Source organism: Oryctolagus cuniculus, chromosome 6 (genome assembly GCF_964237555.1).
Source record: "Oryctolagus cuniculus chromosome 6, mOryCun1.1, whole genome shotgun sequence".
NCBI lineage: Eukaryota > Metazoa > Chordata > Mammalia > Lagomorpha > Leporidae > Oryctolagus > Oryctolagus cuniculus.
Window position 1 is genome coordinate 25,252,335 of NC_091437.1, and position 20,094 is coordinate 25,272,428.

General features: G+C 47.5%; 1 protein-coding gene and 1 pseudogene across 1 annotated transcript in view; both read right to left on the reverse strand.

Annotated features, from left to right (window-relative positions):
* SPOCK1 (SPARC (osteonectin), cwcv and kazal like domains proteoglycan 1) overlaps window positions 1-20,094 on the reverse strand; it is a 480,631-nt gene that overhangs the window by 400,434 nt on the left and 60,103 nt on the right. The gene's annotated exons all lie outside the window — the stretch shown is intronic.
* Window positions 6,810-6,989, reverse strand: LOC127490813 (U2 spliceosomal RNA; annotated as a pseudogene).

A 20,094-nucleotide genomic window follows, 5' to 3' on the forward strand; every position in this document is an offset into this window, starting at 1 on the left:
TCCTCTGATCATCGGACAGGAAGAGCTGTCGGTGAGCAGAGGGCACTCTGAAGACAGCCGAGTCTACTCCTCCCTTGACACAACCCCACGACGACCCAGCCATCGCCCCCTTTAATCCTCTATGGGCAGCTACTACCTGCTCCTTGTGTAAATGAGGACGTTGGTTCCGATTTCTTTTCTCCTCAGTCCACTACTGGGTACAGAACTATCCTCTGCTCCTCACTGACCAGTGCACGCACCACTAGTCTACCTTGAGATTGCTCCTCCAGGATCATGCTCCAAATCATAAAAGATGCACATACGAACAGCAATTCTCTTTCATTGGTGACCAGCAAAAAAGAAAAAAAAATCACAAGCAAAAATGACCCAAAAAACACACCTCCACCCCAGGGTGTCATTTGACTGACGTCTCTCATCTCAAAGTTGATTTTGACATTGAACCATTGTTGTAAGCCAGTAATTAGGGTGGACAGCTGCATGGGATTTCTAGTCACTCTCCTAGTGGTTTCAGGCCGCTCTCACCCTGCCTTCCTCACAGGTCTTCTCTGCCCTATCTGGTCCTTTGCAGCTCTGGGGAAGAAGCTCCAACCCAGCCAAGCACAGGTCACAGCCCTCCACCCACAAGCCGAGGGACAATCTTGGCTTCTCTGAAGCCAGCACCTTTGGAGGGGGCTGAGCCACGTGCAGACGTCACAACGCTGTTTAAAAGCCTTCCGCCTCTATACCAACTTCCGCCCCTCGCAGTCCCTAAACATCCAACAACTCAAACAGCCCTACCAGCTCCCATCAATAACTACTTTATGGCTAACAAGGGTTCACCAAGTGCGTGGATGACAAAGTCGTGCTCTCTCAGCTGGGACTTTTTTTTTTTTTAAAACAAAAATCACCCCTTAACCCTAAATCTTGCCTCTGTCTGGTCTGCAACAAAATATTGGGTACTTGCAGGTCAGCAAGCCTGTCCTCAAGCAAATAGTTCCAGTAAAGATCATCATAGGAAGTTCCGACTGGGAAACAATTCTGAACAGAAAGAAAATGCAGCAGAACGCCAGTGATATGAACAAATTCAGCAGTGAAGAACCGACAATCAATCCCAAGGGTTGAGGGAGATTTGACCCCTCTCCTATTTCCCCTTGGTCCTTCTAAGTCTCTGCAGTCACAGTTCTCCCCTTGCATCCCCAGCCTGGGGAGAGGGGCGGGCTGGCCAGCACGTCTGGGTGGGGAAGACGGTGACCAGACACGCCTGCCCTTTGTCACCAGCCACCTCCGAGCTTCCCCTTCTGCCAAGCCATCTGCAGGAAAATGTCAACGCGTGCTGCAGGGAGAAAATGGATTTGCTAATTTATGTGCTGGGTAAATTCACTTATTCAGTAGAATAATAAAAATGTGACTGCTCACCACCCTTCCCTTCGAGAGTAAGGACATCTTTATTAATGATGTTGGAGCCTGAAGAAACAGAAATGCTTGCTCTGTTTACATTTCCCTGCATTAAAGAGAAGACATCCCCTTGCTGGTAGGTAAACATTGAAAATACCCTTCTGGTCATGATTTATTGCTGGAGCAATTTTATTAAATTGGGATGCGGCCATGTGTCCACCTACCAATTACATCACTGGGAAAAGAAAATATAGATTTGCATTTTTCAGTAATTCCTTTAATCAGTGTTCTGGGTTCCTGAGAAGTATTATAAAATGTAGTCTAAGGCACTGGATTTTTTTTTAAAGATTTTATTTATTTTACCTGAGAGAGTTACAGAGAGTGAGGGAAGAGACAGAGAGAAAGGTCTTCCCTCCACTGGTTCACTCCCCAAATGGCCAAAACAGCCAGAGCTACAGCGATCTGAAGCCAGAAACCAGGAGCTTCTTCCGGGTCTCCCACATGGGTGCAGGGGCCCAAGCACTTGGGCCATCTTCTACTGCTTTCCCAGGCCACAGCAGAGAACTGGATTGGAAAAGGAGCAGCCGGGACTAGAGCTGGTGCCCATATGGGATTCCTGTGCTGCAGGTGGAGGAGTAACCTACTGAGCCACAGCACCGGTCCCCAAGGCACTAGATTTTAACCCCTGAAGTCCAGGGATTTGAATGACACATATTCTGGTGTCAACGGAGTCATGGATGATGTCAAGCATGTCCTCACTCCCTTATGAAGATGTGCTGTGTCGTCTGTGTGTGCTGATCAAAGCCTTTTTCATTACACATAACTGCTTGGTTCTGAATTTGTCCTGGGTCCTCAAATGAGCACTCAACCAGGACCAGGGAAGCATTCGAATTCAGGAGCTGGCACAGTTCTAACTAAACCAGAAAAGATACAGTGTGGTACTTCGAAGTTCTACTTAGAGCACACAAGCTATTTGGAACGTTAAACTCCTGGTGAGCAAGGAAGACAAGTATTTATGTGTTATACATGAAAATAGAGATTTAGGAATAATCCCTGCATTGTGGAAGAAGGCAGGACATGAAAGGACATGAGAGTTTTGGGATTCCTAGAATAGAAGGTCAGTGACTCCTTCCATTCTAAGAATCAGATATTCCAAGTCAGTTAAGTGCTGCTGGTAACCCTCTGTGCTGATATTTAGAGAGGATTTGTGAGGGGCAGGAGAAGCCCAAGACACATGTTGGTACAGCTGCCCAAAGTCCACAGCTAAGGAGCCAACTGTGAACGCCACTTGCCCTGGGTGGAGGGATATGCCTGGGGTCCAGACAACAACTGGGTCTTGCCTTCTGCATCTGCTGTATAGAACTGTGGAAACTCCCTGGACAGATGGCAGCTACTTCTCTGTTCACACAGGTCCTTCATGGTGTCTGTGGAGCTCAACCCCAAAGACCCCTGAGCCACAAAGCCACAAGTGAGAAATCTCCAACTGGCCGACTACCTGAGGCCCCCATTCTCCTAACCCAGACCCTGACAGCCACTGATGTCTTCCAGAAGAAAGAAAACTCACACAGAACTATATCCACCTACGCCCCTGCTAATTCAACTGAATGAACGAACACACATTAGCTGGCACTCGTAACTGTCACCTTAACAACTCTGAAAAATTATATATTACTAAATCTCCCCAAATCTCAGGTCACTGGGGTAATTCCCAGCAGCCGAAGTAGATTAAAAACTATACATCCACTGACTCAAGAATCCCAGTCATCCAAAAGCGCATCACACTGCAATGGCTCAAAATCAACAGCAAAAGGAAAATCTTTAAGGCAGCAGAGGAAAAATAGCTCAAGACAAGGCCAAGAACACATTTCCTGACAGAACCAAGAAGAGGGGCAGCATCTTTAAAGTGATAGAAAGAAAATGCCAACCTAAAATTCTATACCCAGCAAAAATGCCATTCAAAATTAAGGCTGCCGGTGCCGCGGCTCACTAGGCTAATCCTCCGCCTAGCAGTGCCAGCACACCGGGTTCTAGTCCCGGTCGGGGCGCTGGATTCTGTCCCGGTTGCCCCTCTTCCAGGCCAGCTCTCTGCTGTGGCCAGGGAGTGCAGTGGAGGATGGCCCAAGTCCTTGGGCCCTGCACTCCATGGGAGACCAGGAGAAGTACCTGGCTCCTGCCTTCAGATCAGCGTGGTGCGCCAGCCGCAGCGCGCCGGCCGTGGCGGCCATTGGAGGGTGAACCAACGGCAAAAGGAAGACCTTTCTCTCTGTCTCTCTCTCTCACTGTCCACTCTGCCTGTATATAAAAAAAAAAAAAAGGCTGAAATAATCTTTTCATGCACACAAAAGCTGAGAGAATTCATCACCAGGACATCTTCATTACAAAACAAAATTTAAATCCCTCAGTCAGAAGGAATACTATACCAGGTAGAAACCTGGATCAACAAAAAAGAAATAAAAAATTCTGGAAACAGTAACTACATTGTTTCTCAGAAGCTGTATTAGTTACATGAGGGGTGTCCATAGAGCTCGTGGTAATGAATATTATGAAAAAATGCATCAATTTAAGAATGTTGCCATCAAAATACACTTCTCTATGAAATTTTTGAAATCCTTAATATATATTTATATGAGTATATGTCCATATGTGTGTGTGTGTATATACATAAACTGCTTTCCTCATAGTAATTGTCTGACTGAAATGTATCTATCGCTTCATTTGATACAACCTTGAGTTAAGCAGAAGAACAAAAGTAATAGCGCTCTAAAATCCTGTTCAAAGGTTGTAATAATCAGGACTTGAGAAAATCTATCATTCTCCCTGAAGAGCTATAAACCAACTCATTGAGAAATAAAAGTCAGAAGGCTATCAAAAGTAATACAAATAAGAAACTGCCAAACATTTTTCCAAAGTGGATGTACCATTTTATACTCTGAGCAGCCATCAGTGGAAACTCCAGGTACTGGGGTCAGCATGGCCACACGGTGGGTAAAACTGCCACCCATATGGGCGCCAGCGCCTGTTCTGGCTGCTCTACTTCCAATCCAGCTCTGGCCTGGGAAAAGAAGTGCTTGAGTCCCTGCCACCCATGTGGGAGACCAAGATGAAACTCCTGGCTCATGGCTTCAGCCTGGCTCAGCTCTGGCCTTTGTGGCCACCTGGGGAGTGAACCATCAGCTGGAAGATCTCTCCCTGTCTGCAACTCTTACAAATAAATAAATCTTAGAAAAAAGAAATAAAGAAGGAAAGAAAAAGGGGAGGAAGGAAGGACAGAAGGGGGAGAGGGAGGAAGAGAGGAAGGGAAAGAGAAGGGAGGAGAAAGGAGGGGAGGGGAGGGGAGGGGAGGGGAGGGGAGGGGAGGGGAGGGGAAAGGAGGAAGGGGAGGGGAGGGGAAAGGGGAGGGGAGGCAAGGGGAGGAAAAAGGGGAGGGGAGGGGAAAGAGGAAAGGGGAGGGGAGGGGGAGGGGAGGGGAAAGGGGAGGGGAGGGGAGGGGAAGGGAAAGGGGAGGGCAGTGGAGGGGAAAGGGGAGGGGAGGGGAGGGGAGGAGGGGAAATTCCAGGTTTTCCACACCCTTACCCACACTGGGTGTTCTCAGCTTTTAATTGGTAGCCAATATTATGGAAGTAAGAGAATACATTCTTATGGCTTTAATTGCATTTCCCTGATTACTAATGATTTTAACATATTTTCATGTGCTCATCAATCACCTATATATCTCTGTGGAGTTTCTGTGCAAATATTTGTCCATTTCTCTACTGGTCTTTCAAAAAGTTTTAACACTTCTTTACATATCCTGTATATTAGTAATTTGTCACACACTTGCATATGTATCAAGGGTCTTCAAAAGGTTTGTGAAAAACACATATTGTGAAAAAAACTATCAATGAGTTTCAAATTTTTATGCCCAAATAATCTTTTAATTCCATTTTCTGGGAACTTCTTGAGGTATGTGTATATACATATACCAGTATACACACAAGTGCATTTGAGAGTGTGTGTGCGTGCACGCGCGCACGTGTGTGTGTGTGTGTGTATAAAATATTTTCTTCCAGCCTGTATCTTCTCATTCCTTTAATGGGGACTTTGAAAGTCACATTTTTAATGATGATGAAGTATAAATTTTTTATATGATCAACATTTTCAGTCTTATCTGAAAATTATTTGCCGACCCAAGGTAATGAAAACTTGCTATTTTCTTCTTAAAATTTTATGAGTTTACATTTTGCCTTTATATTCAGGTGTGTAATGGATTTCAAGTTTATTGTTGTATGTGTTGTGATGCATGAGCCAAGGCTCTTGTTTTTCGATACAGACATCTGGCTGTTCCAGCACTGCTTGCTGAAAACCCTATCCTTTCTCTAGTGAGTGACCTTGACATCTTTGTCTAAAAAAAATCAGCTGATAATATCTGTGTGGGCCTATTTCTGGACTCTCTATTTTATTCCATGGATCCATAAAAAGCACCCAATTGCACTCCTATTTACCTGTCCAAGAGAAATCCAAAGCTTTGTATGTAAATACACATGGCAAACAAAAGCTCTGTCTGTCCGTGCTCATGGCAAGCTGGACACCACACAAAGGTACAGCAACAGGTGACACGCAGAGGAGGCAATGTCCACTGTGTAGAAACCCAGCCAGCAATAAACAGGCTTACTTACACACACAGCATGATAGAGAAAGGTGAGACGTTTACGCTCCGAGAATGAAACCAGACACAAAAGATTACATACTGTATGATTCCATTTCCATGCAAGATCACCCACAGGGTGACAGCCAACAGGGTCCCTGGGACTGTCTGCAGAGGGGCACAAACAAACTTCCAGTATAAGAAACGTCCTAGTCTTGACTGCATCAGGATTTACCTGGGAATATACACTTGTACATTTCAAACTGTCTACTTTGAGTGGACACATTTTATTGCATTTTTATTATTCCTCAATAAAATTTATTTTTAAAAAAAGTCTTCCCTGTTATCAACACAGACTTTCTATTCTAAAAGTTTAGCAACACTCACAGATACCCAGATGTCAGGCTGCCCCTTGTCTCTATTGACTGCTTCCAAAATGCTTTCACAAGGCTGATATTTAAACCACACTTAAGACTGGGCTTCGCACAATGGAGACACATTTATTACTAATGCACGGATTGATCTGCCCCGGTGATTTTCCGCACTCCCATGAAGTCACTGGGACGGCAGAAGACTACGGATGCCAGAGGCGTGGCGGACTATCCAGCACAGACACCTCCCTCTGCCTTCTCCCTCCCGCTCACGGGCACTCCTCCCACCTGCGCCACCAAGCAAACACCTCTACAACCCACCCCCATGAAGAGCAGACCCTGCTTGGTGCTGCCACAGGTGTCTCCATGTGTGTGTATTTTCTGAAGCCAAGAGCAAGTCTGAGAAAGCTGATGAACCCACATGCAACTCCACCCTTCAGACGGTGAGGCACCAAACAGCACAGTGCATCTTTCCTCAAACTCAGGTTTTACCTGCAAATGCAGAAGGTGCAAATTCTTTTATTGTAAAACACTCGCTTTATTATGAAACAGAAAGCCATTTTCACATAATTTGTTAAGATTTTTCACACTTGATCTTAGCCAAAAGGCCAAGAAGTGATGTTAAGATTTTTTTAAAGCCACTTCAGAGACATTTCCCATGTGCAATAAAAGGTATAGGTTAAACCCCAACCTCTTCTTCTCATATGTTCCTTCCTCTTTATTGTAAAGGTACATCCCAGGGAAAACAAAAACAAAAACAAAAACAGATTATGACCAAAATCCCAGTTGCTGGCATATTCCAAGTCTCCTACAAACTCATTCTGGCTCAGTAACTCCAAAGGCAGGCACTGGACCCAACAGCCAGCGTCCAACCATGGCTTGGCCACATCTCTGAAGTACGACCTCAGAATAACTGCCCAAGCTTCTGTGTCCAGAGAAGAAAGTGACAAGACCACAGCCACAGTCATTCATCAGTGAATGTCAGCCGCCTATTATTGTCACTGTGTTGGATCACTGCTTTCAGCTCATACGAGCTATGGAACGTCCTGTTACACATCAACTGCAATCCATCTGACAATAAGATTACTGACTCCTGCTCTCAGATGCAGAGGGAACCAGTAAGAGGCCTGGACATTCCATGTCTTAGTTCTGCATTGCTACAACAAAATTCCTAAGCTGCTTAGGAAGGAAAAAGGAGATTTGCTTTGGCTCATGGTTCTGAAGGGCCACAGTCCGAGACTGGGCGGGTCCACTGGGTCAGCATCTGGTGCCGGCTTTCTTGCTGGCACAGAGCACCACAAGGCAAGAGGGAGTGCATGCCCGTCATTCAGTCTGGGCTCCAATCACATCACTTCCCCAAGACTCCACCTCCAAGTATCACAACTCTATTACATTTCCACCCTCTCAGAACTATCACCGTGAGACTTTGGGGATCCAAGTCCTGAACACTCCACATCCAAGTCAATGCCCAGACCATAGCCACACCCCTGGATGCACAGACACTGGGTACACCCAAGACAGCAAATCACACTAACACAAGACGGAAGGGCTCTTCCAGGGTGAGCTTCAGAGAGTGAAGCAGGCCAGCACCATGGCTCACTTGGCTAATCCTCCACATGCGGCGCCAGCACCCGGGGTTCTAGTCCCAGTTGGGGCACCAGATTCTGTCCTGGTTGCTCCTCTTGCAGTCCAGCTCTCTGCTGTGGCCTGGGAAGGCAGTGGAGGATGGCCCAAGTGCTTGGGCCCCACACCCACATGGGAGACTAAGAGGAAGCACCTGGCTCCTGGCTTCAGATCAGCACAGCGCCAGCCGTAGCGGCCACTTGGGGGGTGAACCAACGGAAGGAAGACCTTTCTCTCTTTCTCTCTCACTGCCTAACTCTGCCTGTCAAAAATAAATAAATAAATAAATAAAATAAAAAACAAACAAACAAAAAAAACAGAGTGAAGCAAACACTGGGGGTGGCTTTGCAGGGGAGATGCACTGAAGAACTGACCCAGACTGTCGCTCCCCCATTCGCGGAGGAATGACACAGGACCCTGCGCTGTTCTTTTGTCTGCTCGGCCCTTCCCGGGTTTGCTGCTGGTCCTTCCCAGGTTGGCTGCCGACCCCTCCACCTCCGTGGAGGGGCGGCTCCCCCTGCCACTTTCCCCGCTTCTGCGGAGGAGCGGCACACCGTCGGCCGGCTCTCTGGGGGCTGCTCAGGTGTTCCTTCAGGTGTTCCTGGTGCATGTTGTCTCTCTCCTCCTTTATAGTCCTCTTCCACCAATCCCAACTCTGCTACCCACACGCCGAGTACGCTGCTCTCCTCCAATCAGGAGCAGGATCAGCTCCTGCAGCTTGTCAAACTGATGAGGCAGCTGTGTAGAGGTTGTTTGGTCTCTTTCTCTCAGCGCCATATTGTGGGAGAGCATATGCATAGAATAAGTCTTAATTCCAGTAACTTAGTCTAGTCCGAGTTGCTCCCCACACCAGACCACAGGGCACTCACCACACCGTGGCCACGTGGCCCCTTCCTCCATCTCCAGCAGGCTTTCTACTTCCCCCCCAGCCACATGCCCTCTCCCACAGATCAGTTTCCTTTTAGGGCCCGCGTTGCAGCAGGGTCCCGACAGCTGCTCTGTCTCTGGGAGTAGCTTTGTGACACACACATGCACCTCATTGGCTTTCTCTTTCAATCCCTGCATTTCCTTCACCTCTCAGTAAGGAAATGCGGTCAGTGAAGCACTTCCAGCTCACTGCTTCCCCCACACCCCCACCCTGTCAGGTGTCTCATTACCTAGTCCTAGTACACTGTTGCTCTCCTTTGTGGCACCTGTCACCACTCTAAGTAAATACTGAATTGGGGGGAGAGGGGCCACTGTCACAGCACAGCAAGTTAAACTGCCACCTGCAACACCGGCATCCCATACTGGAGCAATGATTCAAGTTCTGGACGCTCCATTTCCGATCCAGCTCCATGCTAACATACCTGGAAGGTAGAGAAAGATAGCACAAGGGTTTCAGCACCTACCACCCATGTGGGAGACCCACATCAAATTCCAGGCTCCTGGCTTCAGCCTGGCCCAGCTGATGCTGCAGCCCCAGCCACTGTGGACATCTGGGGAGCAAACCTGCCAAAGGAAAATCGATCTTGATCTCTCTCTCCTTCCTTCTCCCTCTCTGTTGCTCAGCCTTTCAAATAAATAAATAACTCTTTAAGGAAATATTTACTGGGATAATTATCTGTTTAATGGCTCTCTCCTCTGCCAGATGGAAGCTTCAGGAAGACAGGAACCAGTTCAACCCTTTGAGGGCTCTGTCCTTGTCACCCAGCACATCCCCTACACACACAGCAGAAACCTATGAGGTAGCAGCCTCTCCATTTAACAGATGAACACACTAAGGCCTGGAGAAGTTAAGAGCCTTTCCTGAACTCTGCCTTTGGGGAAGCCGTGGTTTGAAGCCTGGACTCCTAACTGCAGCCCCCAACAACAACAAATTCACTCCAGCCCCGAGAGCCCACTCCCCATCACCCAAAGAAGAGGATGAAACCTACATCATGGGACCAAAGATCTGGATTCAGATCCTGGATTGGCCACTTCAGGCTCACCAGGCTGTGGCAGAAATACGAAGGAGTTGATGTACACTCTGCAGAGTGCAGGAGCCAGCATGTGTGGACTCTGCCAAGATGCACCTGCTCCTGGAACAGCTGGACACGTGTGTCCACCCCTACCCACAGCAGCCACGTCCTTAGGAGGGCAGAAAAACACTGGCTAGTGAGCAGCGGCTGTTCCCCCGGGCAGCCCTCAACAATTTTTGATAAGGGTGAAAGACATAAGATTCTCATCTCATCGCAAGGGCTGTGTTCAACATCCCAGCACATGGAGTCATGTGGCAGGTGCTCCATCTTAAGACGGTGGCATTGCTAGCTGACTGATTTCTGCCAGCAGTGTATTTACTAGGGATTAAATTTTGCTTTCAATACCTATAGTGTTATTACTGAGTATAATGAAGGCTCTCTTCACATGTGGTAAACAGGATAATTTACCGGCTCTCACCCGTCAATCCAGACAGCTTCTCTCTGCCTCAGCCAGCAAAGCTGGGTGTCCTGGAAGCTTTTCCATCACTGCAATATGAAAAGATGCTCCAGCCAGTTCTGCCATCTCCTATTATTTTGCCTATGAAGTTCCAGGCCCTATACTATACTAGGTCCGGGGGATTCGGCAATGAGGCTCCCAGGGTAGCAGAAGCATGTCTGAACAGCCCGGTATAATCTACGACATGATTTTCCTTTACTCTTTTATCCACCGTTCCAGGGATTTTCATTATTACTGTATGAGGAGGCTTGAGCAAGTCCATGGAAGACGCAGTTACAACCTAACAGATAAAAGATCAGTCGGAGAAGATGATGATGTACAATTTGTTTCCAGTTAAAATGAGACAGAAGAGCTTAATTCCCCTCAGCTTTAGAATTCTAAGTAGGAAGGAGCAAGTCATGGCTTCCTCTCTAGAAACACACACCAGGGCACCCTGCTGAGTGGCTGCCAACAAAGCCCCTGCAAAGCAAGACCCCTTCCCCCCACCGGGCTGCCTCTCACCGCAGGGGATACGGAGCCAGCCAGCCACCCATGTGCGGCCTCCCTTCTGCAGGGAGATCACAATACGCCCTGGCTCTTCCCCTGCAGCGTCTGTGGGAGCTGTGAGGGCCTCCCCAAGAGCTCTCACATGGATTTTATGGAGAGACGTCCCAGCTGGCCCGGCCCTTCCTGCACCTTTATCGCAGAAGTGATGCTGGCAGCCAGGAATGACCCCGAGAGTCAGAGATGCTGGTGAGCTCTGGGACCAGGAGAGCAGCGATGTGCCTACGAAGAAAGCCCCGGCTGTTTAGACCACTGCAGGAGAGTTTCTCTGTTATGGGCTGCTCAGTAGCCCTGGAGTGTTTCACAGCTCAGGACACGATGAAGTCCATGAACCTTGAACTAGACAAGCTGGGTTTGGGGACCAGCTCCGTCACCTGCCAGCCACTGGAGTCTGGACAGGGCACTTAACCCTGCAGAGCTGTCTGCCCTTCACACCCACAACGATAGCCAGTGCAAGAGAGAAAACAGAGGGCAACAGCAAGTGGTGGCCAGGATGTGGAGAAACTGGAGCACGTGTGCACTGCAGGCAGGAATGCTGTGGAGATCAAAACAGAGCTCCCTCCAAAACTCACACATGCAACTGCCGTGTGTGCCGGCCACCGCACTTCTGGGGGCATATCCCAACCATAAACAATGAACACAGGGACTTGAAAAATACATGTACTCCCATTCTTACTACAGCATGAGTCACAATGGCCATGCGACAGAAGCAACCCGAGTGTCCATTAATGGATGAGAGAGTAAGCAAAATGCGATTCATGCACACAACGGAGCATTCTTTTTCTCAGCCTTTGAAAGGAAGGCGATCAGGACACGAGCTACACCGCAGAGGAAGCCTGAGGACAATAAGCCCAGTGAAAGAGGTCAGCTACAATAGAGGTCGAAAACCATACAGCTCCACTCCTGTGAGGTCCTCCGAGCAATCCAAGCCACAGAGGCACTCAGGCTTCAGGAAGCTGCCAGCGGCTGGGAGCCCAGGGGTACTGTGCTGGACCAAACACTGCTGCAGGCGGCTGCTGGTCACAGGGCCCCACATGAATGTACGTATTGCCACAGAATGCACGTTCCACGACGAAAATGGTGATTTTATGTTTTACTTTTTTAAAATAAATTCTAAAATTAAAGTATAACCTGCAATGCTGAGACTAGTACTGACACTAACAACGTAATGAACCTCCAATTGTCAAACAACACCATCCTGGGGCAAACTCTGCAATGGCCACCACACAAGCACCTGCCACTAGCATAACCAAGTGGTTCTTTTGATTTCTGCAACCAACAGGCCCTTACTTGTTCCTCTCCAGGAAACCAAAGAGGAGGCAAGTGGTCTCCTACCCCTGAGGTAGGCAAAAGACATCTGCAGACAGTCACACAGCAAGCCAGGGCACAACCCTTGCCTGCAAGAGCGTTAGAAACAGGCACAGCGCACAGGCCAGGCCGCAGCTCCCTGTCTCAGAGTTTGAGTAAAGTTCCAGGAAAGAGATGAACTGGAGCTACACTGAAAAATGAGAACCTTTTTCACTGAAACAGAAGGAACCTTAGAGATGTTTCCAAATGGAGGTAACAGCAACATGGACACAGAAAGCCAGCATAGGGTACGACTGAAGGGAGCCACGTGTTAGCAGGAAAGACGATAGCCAGACACGGGGCCAGGGTGTGATATCTTCATGTACCGGCACCCATAGCACAATCTCGAAACATGTCAACCCCTTCAGTAGCCAGAAGCACCTGCCAGTCCTCCAAATGATCAGCACTGACCCTGGGGACAGCGGCCACCACTACACCGAGACCACGCCCTTACATGCTGCTTTCACTGAGGTTGTTATGAAGACACGGGGCAGCGCTGCAAACAAGGTACTTAGCTATGATGGACAGTCCCCCTGAACGCCTGGACCATGCAGGCTCCCAACGGTATGTGGATTCCTGCAAAAATTACACATGCAACTGCCCCACGCGCTAGCAACCACACTTCCAGGACATAGTGGGAAAAAAAATGACAACAGGGACTGAACATATCTGTACACCCATTCTCACGGCAACATTAGTCACAATGGCCAATAGATGGAAGCAACCCCAGTGTCCCAACCTCCCCAATGCAACACCAAGAGTCACCGTCCCACCCCTATAGACCCCTTCTCCATACGCAGATGAGTAGACCAGCACAAGCGACTGACAGGAAAAGGAAGAAAAACATGCATAAGACTCAGTCCCCCCCCAAAAAATTTCTTCAATTGAGCCCAATTTCAAGAAAGGATTTCAAAGTTCTAATGACTTTAAGTGATGAAACAATTCACGACAAAAATTGCAATTAGCAAAGAAATGATCTGTTCTGCCACAGCAATTTTAGTGACATTTATAACACACAAGAAATCATGAAGCTTAATTATTTGAATTTACTGGGGCTACAGATACCATGTCGAAATCTAATTAAATAGATCCACCGAACCCGGCCAACTGAAGAAATGGCAAAGTTGCTGAACCGTGCATTGGTTTTTAAAATCCATTTGTGAAGAGCCTCCAAATAAGTAGTGAATAATGATCTCTCTCTCTTCCTCAACTGTCATTTGAAAAAGAAATTTCTATATTGATGTTCAGTCCTTCACAACAGAATTTACTTCAACTTCTCAAACACTTCCCCATTCAACACAGCCCACAATAAATGGAAATGTTCCTGCTGTTTACCTCTCAAGGTTGCACATTCAAATGACATCCGATCTCAAGGAAGTGGGTACATATCTTTTAGCGGCTGATAAAAAGGTTGCTGTTCTCAATTTCTTGAGAATGTTAAGTTAAATATCAATAGCCAAGAAGTTTTCTAATTCTTAAAATATCACTCATGTGCTTAAATATTAAATATTTCACAAAGACAAGACTCTGATTACAAAAGTAATAAATGTTCAAAGATACAGAAAACCCACAAAAGTACAAAGAATAAAATTAAATCTGCCAGTGATCTCATTAACCATACACAGTTTGATCTCAGGGCCTGCACTGTGATGCAGTGGGCTATGCCACTGTTTATGACACCAGCATCCCTTATAGGAGCAACAGTTTGAGTCTTGGCTGGTCTACTTCTGATCCAGCCCTGCTACAGTGCCTGGGAAAGCAGTGAAAGATGGCCCAAGTGCTTGAACCTCTGCACCCACGTGGGAAACCTGGATGGAACTCCAGGCTCCTGGCTTAGACCTGAAACACCCCAGATTTTGTGGCCCTTTAGTGAATGAACTAGTGGATAAAATCAATCTCTCTCTCTGCATTTCAAATGAATAAATGAATCTTAAAAAAAAAATGGAGGGCTGGTGTGTGGCGTAGTGGGTTAAGCCACAGGCTGCAGTGCGACCTCCCATATGGGTACCGGTTTGAGTCCTGGCTGCTCCACTTCTGATCCGGCTCCCTAATGTTCTGGGAAAGAAGCAGAAGAAGTCCTTGAGCCCCTGCACCTGCGTGGGAGCCCAGACTAGAAAGAAGCTCCTGGATCCTGGCTTTATCCGGGCACAGCCCCAGCTGTTGCGGCCACTTGGGGAGTGAACCAGCAGATAGAGAGAAGGAGAGACTGAGAGGTTCTAATTTTCAAATAAATATGTAAATCTTTTAAATATAGCTTTGGTCCTTTCCTTTCAATGTACTATCTAAACACACATGTTTATCACAATGTAAACATGTGTTATTTATAATCTTGCATCTTATTCTATCATTAACCATATCAAGCACATTTAACACTATCTCTTTAAACAACCCCCTCTTTTTTGATTTATAGCTTGCTCCTAGTTTTTGAACTTTTATCAATAAATTGGTTCACATTCACACAGATAAACCTATGTTCCTGCTCTGATTAATTCCCTAAGAGGGACTGTCAGAAAGAAACTCATGAGACAATGTTCATTGACTTTTTCAAGTTCCTAACAGACCTGCCAGATTGCTGTAGCTCAAAGAACCTACATTGCTACCAGCAGTGTAATGAAAAGCCCAAATTAACCACCTTTCTGTCCCAACAAGATAATTCAGTGTTCAGTGAGAACATCATAATTTTGTTTCACAAACTGTGGACAGCATTTCGCCTCCTGTCGCTTTCACTAAGCACATTATTCTCATGTCCGTAGGATATTAGCTTCGGGAGATGAACGCATGATTTTGGGCAGTCATCTAAAACCTACTTCTTCAGGCAAGGTAAGAGGCACTGCAGGCTCAGTACTTCTTCCCATCTGTCAGCTGCTGCTGTTTCTCCTATTAACTGCCATTTACATCCTTTGCTCATTTCTCCCACAAAGGTTTTAGTGTTGCACTTCCTTATTTATAGAGTAACAAAATTCATCCATTGTTGTGCATATTTTTCCAAGATGTTTAAATCAGCACATTAATTTTAGTTTCTCAGAAAAGATTCTGACTTACTGAAATGTTCCTTTTATGAGGAACCATGAATCATTTTTCTACAGATAATCTGTTTCTGTTGACTTTCCTAACATCACAAGCACCTACAATTGTTCCTAGCTTTTATTTTTTATGATTGCAATTTTTGCATCCAACAAAATAAATTTTGGATTTAAACAGATCCACCCAAAATTTATTGTTGCTTGTTGCATGAGAAAACGTTCTAATCATATTTTTCCAAGTATTTAATTCAGAATATATTAAGTAGCTCATCCTTTCCTTTTATCGAGCACTAAGTCCTCTTTCACACAAGATTCTATTTCTAGACCATTCTGTCCCATTCAATTGCATGTTCCTGTGCTAATAACCACATGGTCTTAATTAGCATCACTTGAGTGCATTTTATATCTGGAAATGCAAATCTCTTATGGATTATTTTCAAAATTTCTTGACAATTCCAGCCAATTTGTTCTTCAAATATTTGAGAATAGTTTCTCACATTCAAAAAAAAAAAAAGAGGAGGAAAACCCCAGGTGAGAAGCCGGCAGGAAGGGACACCATGATACCTGCCTTTGGAAACAAACCAGCAGCACACATCTCTACCTCCTCCTGTCTTTCTGAGGGTCCACTGGGCAATGATTTTCTTCATACGATTCTGGAACATTCCTTGCTATGTTATTCCCGTGCATGATTACATATGTTTACCGCTAAACAAATTGTACCAAGCCAGGAAGGTCTGAGAAGACATAATTGATTTTTTTTAAACTGATTGATTCACTGACTTGAAAGGCAGGATGACAGCAGAGTCAAGGAGAGACAGAAATCTTCATGCTACTGGTTCATTCCCCACATGGTATCAACAGCCAGGGCTGGGCCAGAAGCTAGGAATCCCATCCCAATCACCCATACCGGGGGGGGGGGGGGGGGGGGCACTTCAGCCATCATCAGCTGCTATCCCAAACACATTAGTAGGGAGCTGGGAAGTGGGCAAAGCAGTCAGGATATGAACTGGCACTGTGATACGGGATGCCAACACTGCGCGTGGCAGCTTAGCCTCTGAGCCACAGTGCGGCCCCGACACGCCCTGACTGAGAACCACAGCGTGAAAGGTGCACTTGTCTCTCAAGGCCTCACAGCGAAGGCTCAACATTACTGACAAGAATAAATGGTGATGGCTCAGACAATCCCAGCGTCAGGGCAGCCCTGGGTTGGCTACACCATGTAGCAGACCCACCATGGTTCTCTCACGCTCCATACTGACTTCATATTTGAAAAAAGAATAAATCACTTGAAACATCCTCACGTTTGCCATCATGGTATGCTCCCTCCCAGCCTTCCTCGCTCCCTGTCCATCCCAAGGATGGGCAGGACCAAGCCAGCCTCTTTCTGGGGAGCTCCAGTTTTGAAAGGAAGACAGTGACTTTAGAACTGAACCAGAAGGAGTTCGTCTCCTCGTGAAAACTGCCACTGAGTCCCTGCAGAGGGCGCAGGAGAAAAGTGGGCTTGAAGCAAAGGTGATGAAGGCTTTAGTAGTAGTAGTAGTAGTATTGTTATTATTATTTTGTTCAAGGAATACTTCATGACTTTAATATATGCAGATTTGGGAACGTAATTTTCCCCCCTCACCTCCCTCCCACCCATACCCCTACCTTTCTCAAAGGCTGAGGAACACACACTCTTAGTTTCCTCCAGAGCCATGGTATGCAGGGTGATCCACAGAAATGCTAACCAAGAGCAGGCAGGGGCCACAGTCCCCTCTGCCACTCTGCACAGCTGAGCTACCTGCACCTTCCCCGCCGTGGCAACACATGGAAGACATTAATGGGCCACTCAGAGGGTCTCTGCATTGGCTCAGGTCTAGGGTACCTCACTTAAAATGGAAAGATTAATCAAACGAAGGGGTGAGGGATGCTGAGACAACCTCCCTGCCCCACACATACACAAACTCCCTGAGGCACCTAGGAGTGTTGGCAGCCCAACCTTCAGTCTCCAGACAAGGCAGGATCCAAGCCTTCTGCAGGGTACCAGCAGCCCAAGAGCAGGGACCCACAGTCACCAACACTGCTTCCTAACCCATCAGCCTAGCCAGGTCACCCTACAGGCAACCTCGGAGTGCACAGGCCCACTCACACAGAAGGCTCCAGACGGCCACGGAGTCTGTCTGACACTGGTGGAAAGCCTCTTCCAGAGAAACGGAGATCAAAGCAGAAGGGGGAGTGAGAAACCTGTACGAAAAAGATCCCGGTGGGAAGTAGAAATTAAAAATAACCACCAAGGGGCCGGCGCTGAGGCGCATTGGGTTAACACCCTGGCCTGAAGTGCCGACATCCTGTATGGGCACCTGTTCGAGACCCGAGTGCTCCACTTACAATTCAGCTCTCTGCTATGGCCTGGAATAGCAGTGGAGGATGGCCCAAGTCCTTGGGCCCCTACACCCGCGTGGGAATCCCGGAAGAAGCTCCTGGCTCCTGGCTTCGGATCAGCACAGCTCCAGCCATTGCAGCCAATTGGGGAGTGAACCAATGGATGGAAGACACTCTCTCTCTCGCTCTCTCTCTCTCTCTCTCTCTTCCCCCCCCCCACCTCCCCACCCTCTCTCTGTAACCCTGACTTTCAAATAAATAAATAAATCTTTAAAAAAAAACTACCATGAATATCCTCAGAGGTAAGAACGGACATTATATCTGTGAAATAACAATAGCATGATATCCTAGAAGAACATCTGGAAGACCAAAAAAAAAAGAGGTCCTGCAAAGTTAAATTTTACAAGAGGTCTTCATAAAGCTCATGGAAATGAGTATTAGGAAAGAAATTATGCATGGACTTAAAAACTTTTGCACTAAAATAATGTTTCACTTCCATTTTTCCATGAACTTTAAGTACTCATATTTACATGTATTCACACAAATGGGAAGTGTAACAGATTGTTGGAAGAAAACGAGAAAATCTCCTAGAAATTAGAGGAGGACAGAGGAAATAGAGGAGTGGGTGGGGTGGGGGATGTTTTCAAGGCCAGCAGTGTAATCCTATGGCACACACCTGCTGGCTTCGGGGGGCGCTCAGTGATGAGCAAAACCAAGACCAACAGCAGTGACTACGTAACAGATTCCCAGGTAGAATCTCCCGACTATGGCAGGGGTTAACCCTTGCCACCAGCTGCCCTCAATCATCGCTCAGTGACTTCTGCAGCTCCCCTAGCAGGGGGCAGAGCTCCACCTTTGCTATGAGCCGTCGTCTTAGGGAACTCGGGGCTGAAGCCTGAGTCTGATCCACTGGACGATGAGGTGCTAATGTACGTGGAATGGCAGCAGTGACTGGGTTCCGTGGAAGTTACAGCTCTTTTTATGCCTACATTTGGTTCAAGTATTTATTCTTGTGATTTGCTAGTTGTTTTTTTTGTTTTGTTTTGGTTTTTTGTCCAAAAGCCTACTCCTCAAAAAACAGATTTTAGGGAGAAAATAAAGCCTGTCCAGTATGGATAAAGGAAGGATAAAGGAAGATGAACATCTTTAGGAAAACGATGGTGTTGACCCAGATCCTGCAGAGGGCACAAGTGAATCCTGGGAGCCAATAGGCACTTTTGGCTGCCACTCAGCCTTGGGGGCGTCACTTACCCCCCTCCCCCGACTGTCAGAGGGCATTCATCGATGTTTAATGACCTGAAGACAGAGGGGTTTTCCAGCCTGACAGCCAAGCCTCACTGATCTGCCTGACAGCAGCTGAGCTCTGGTCACCCCGGTCCCTGTGATCCCGGGTAGAAGGAAGTGAGCCCCAAGCAAATGCTCACTATCAGTGTCCGAGAAGGAACCGACCCAACAGCCACGGGCAGGCTGCTGAGGTTTCTCCCATCTCTCTGTGATCTCCGTTCCCGCTGTCTCGGGCGTTCCCGACTGCAGTATCTCATGCGCCAGCCCAGGAAACCTGCCGAGGCGCGACACACACGCTGCCTGGCCTTCCACCCTGGAGCGCCCTCCAGGCCCAGCAAGGAAATCACCGCCTCTCCCCAGCCTTTGTTTCCTCGGCTGCAAGACAGAGCGATGGAGCCAGAGTCTGTCCTGGCGCCTGTGAATTCTGCGATTCACACTTCCATCAAAACACACCCTTTAGAAAGATACGTGGAACCAGCCGCCTTAGCCACCTGCCAACCTTAAACCACTGCTCACCGCGGGTCAGTGAGCCAATGCGCATTTGCAGGGCTGCCCAGTACTCAGCACGGGAACGGGAAAGCGGCTCAGGCCACAGCTCTGTCATCATTCTGGAGGCTCCGACCTCAAGTCCCTGTCACATGGACCTGGCAGCTGTGTCTTAGGCTGCCGCACGGACAGCAGCACCGACCCCCTGTGCACAGCCCGCTGACTCTTGAGTAATTCATTAGCAGGAGGGCACACAATCACCCTGGTGACAAAAGAAAATCCATAAACAAGAGACCTCAGACAAAGGGGATGTTTTTGTCATTATGCCAAGACACCAGCTTCTAAAAAGATACTCGCTGCAGGGATCTGAGGATGAGCAGGTACCTGTCCGTAACCAGGCAGGTGCACAGCCTGAAAGCATGCCCCCCCACCAGAATAAAGGACCCCAGAGCCACCCTTGAAGGCCACAGGGTGTCGGGGAGCATCACAATTTGTTAAGTCTCAGACCCAGCATCCTCCCACCTCTGAAGAAGCACCAGGACCAGGCCCGTCAGGGATGGGCCTGAAGGGCGTCACTCACTCGAGACACTACTACGGATCT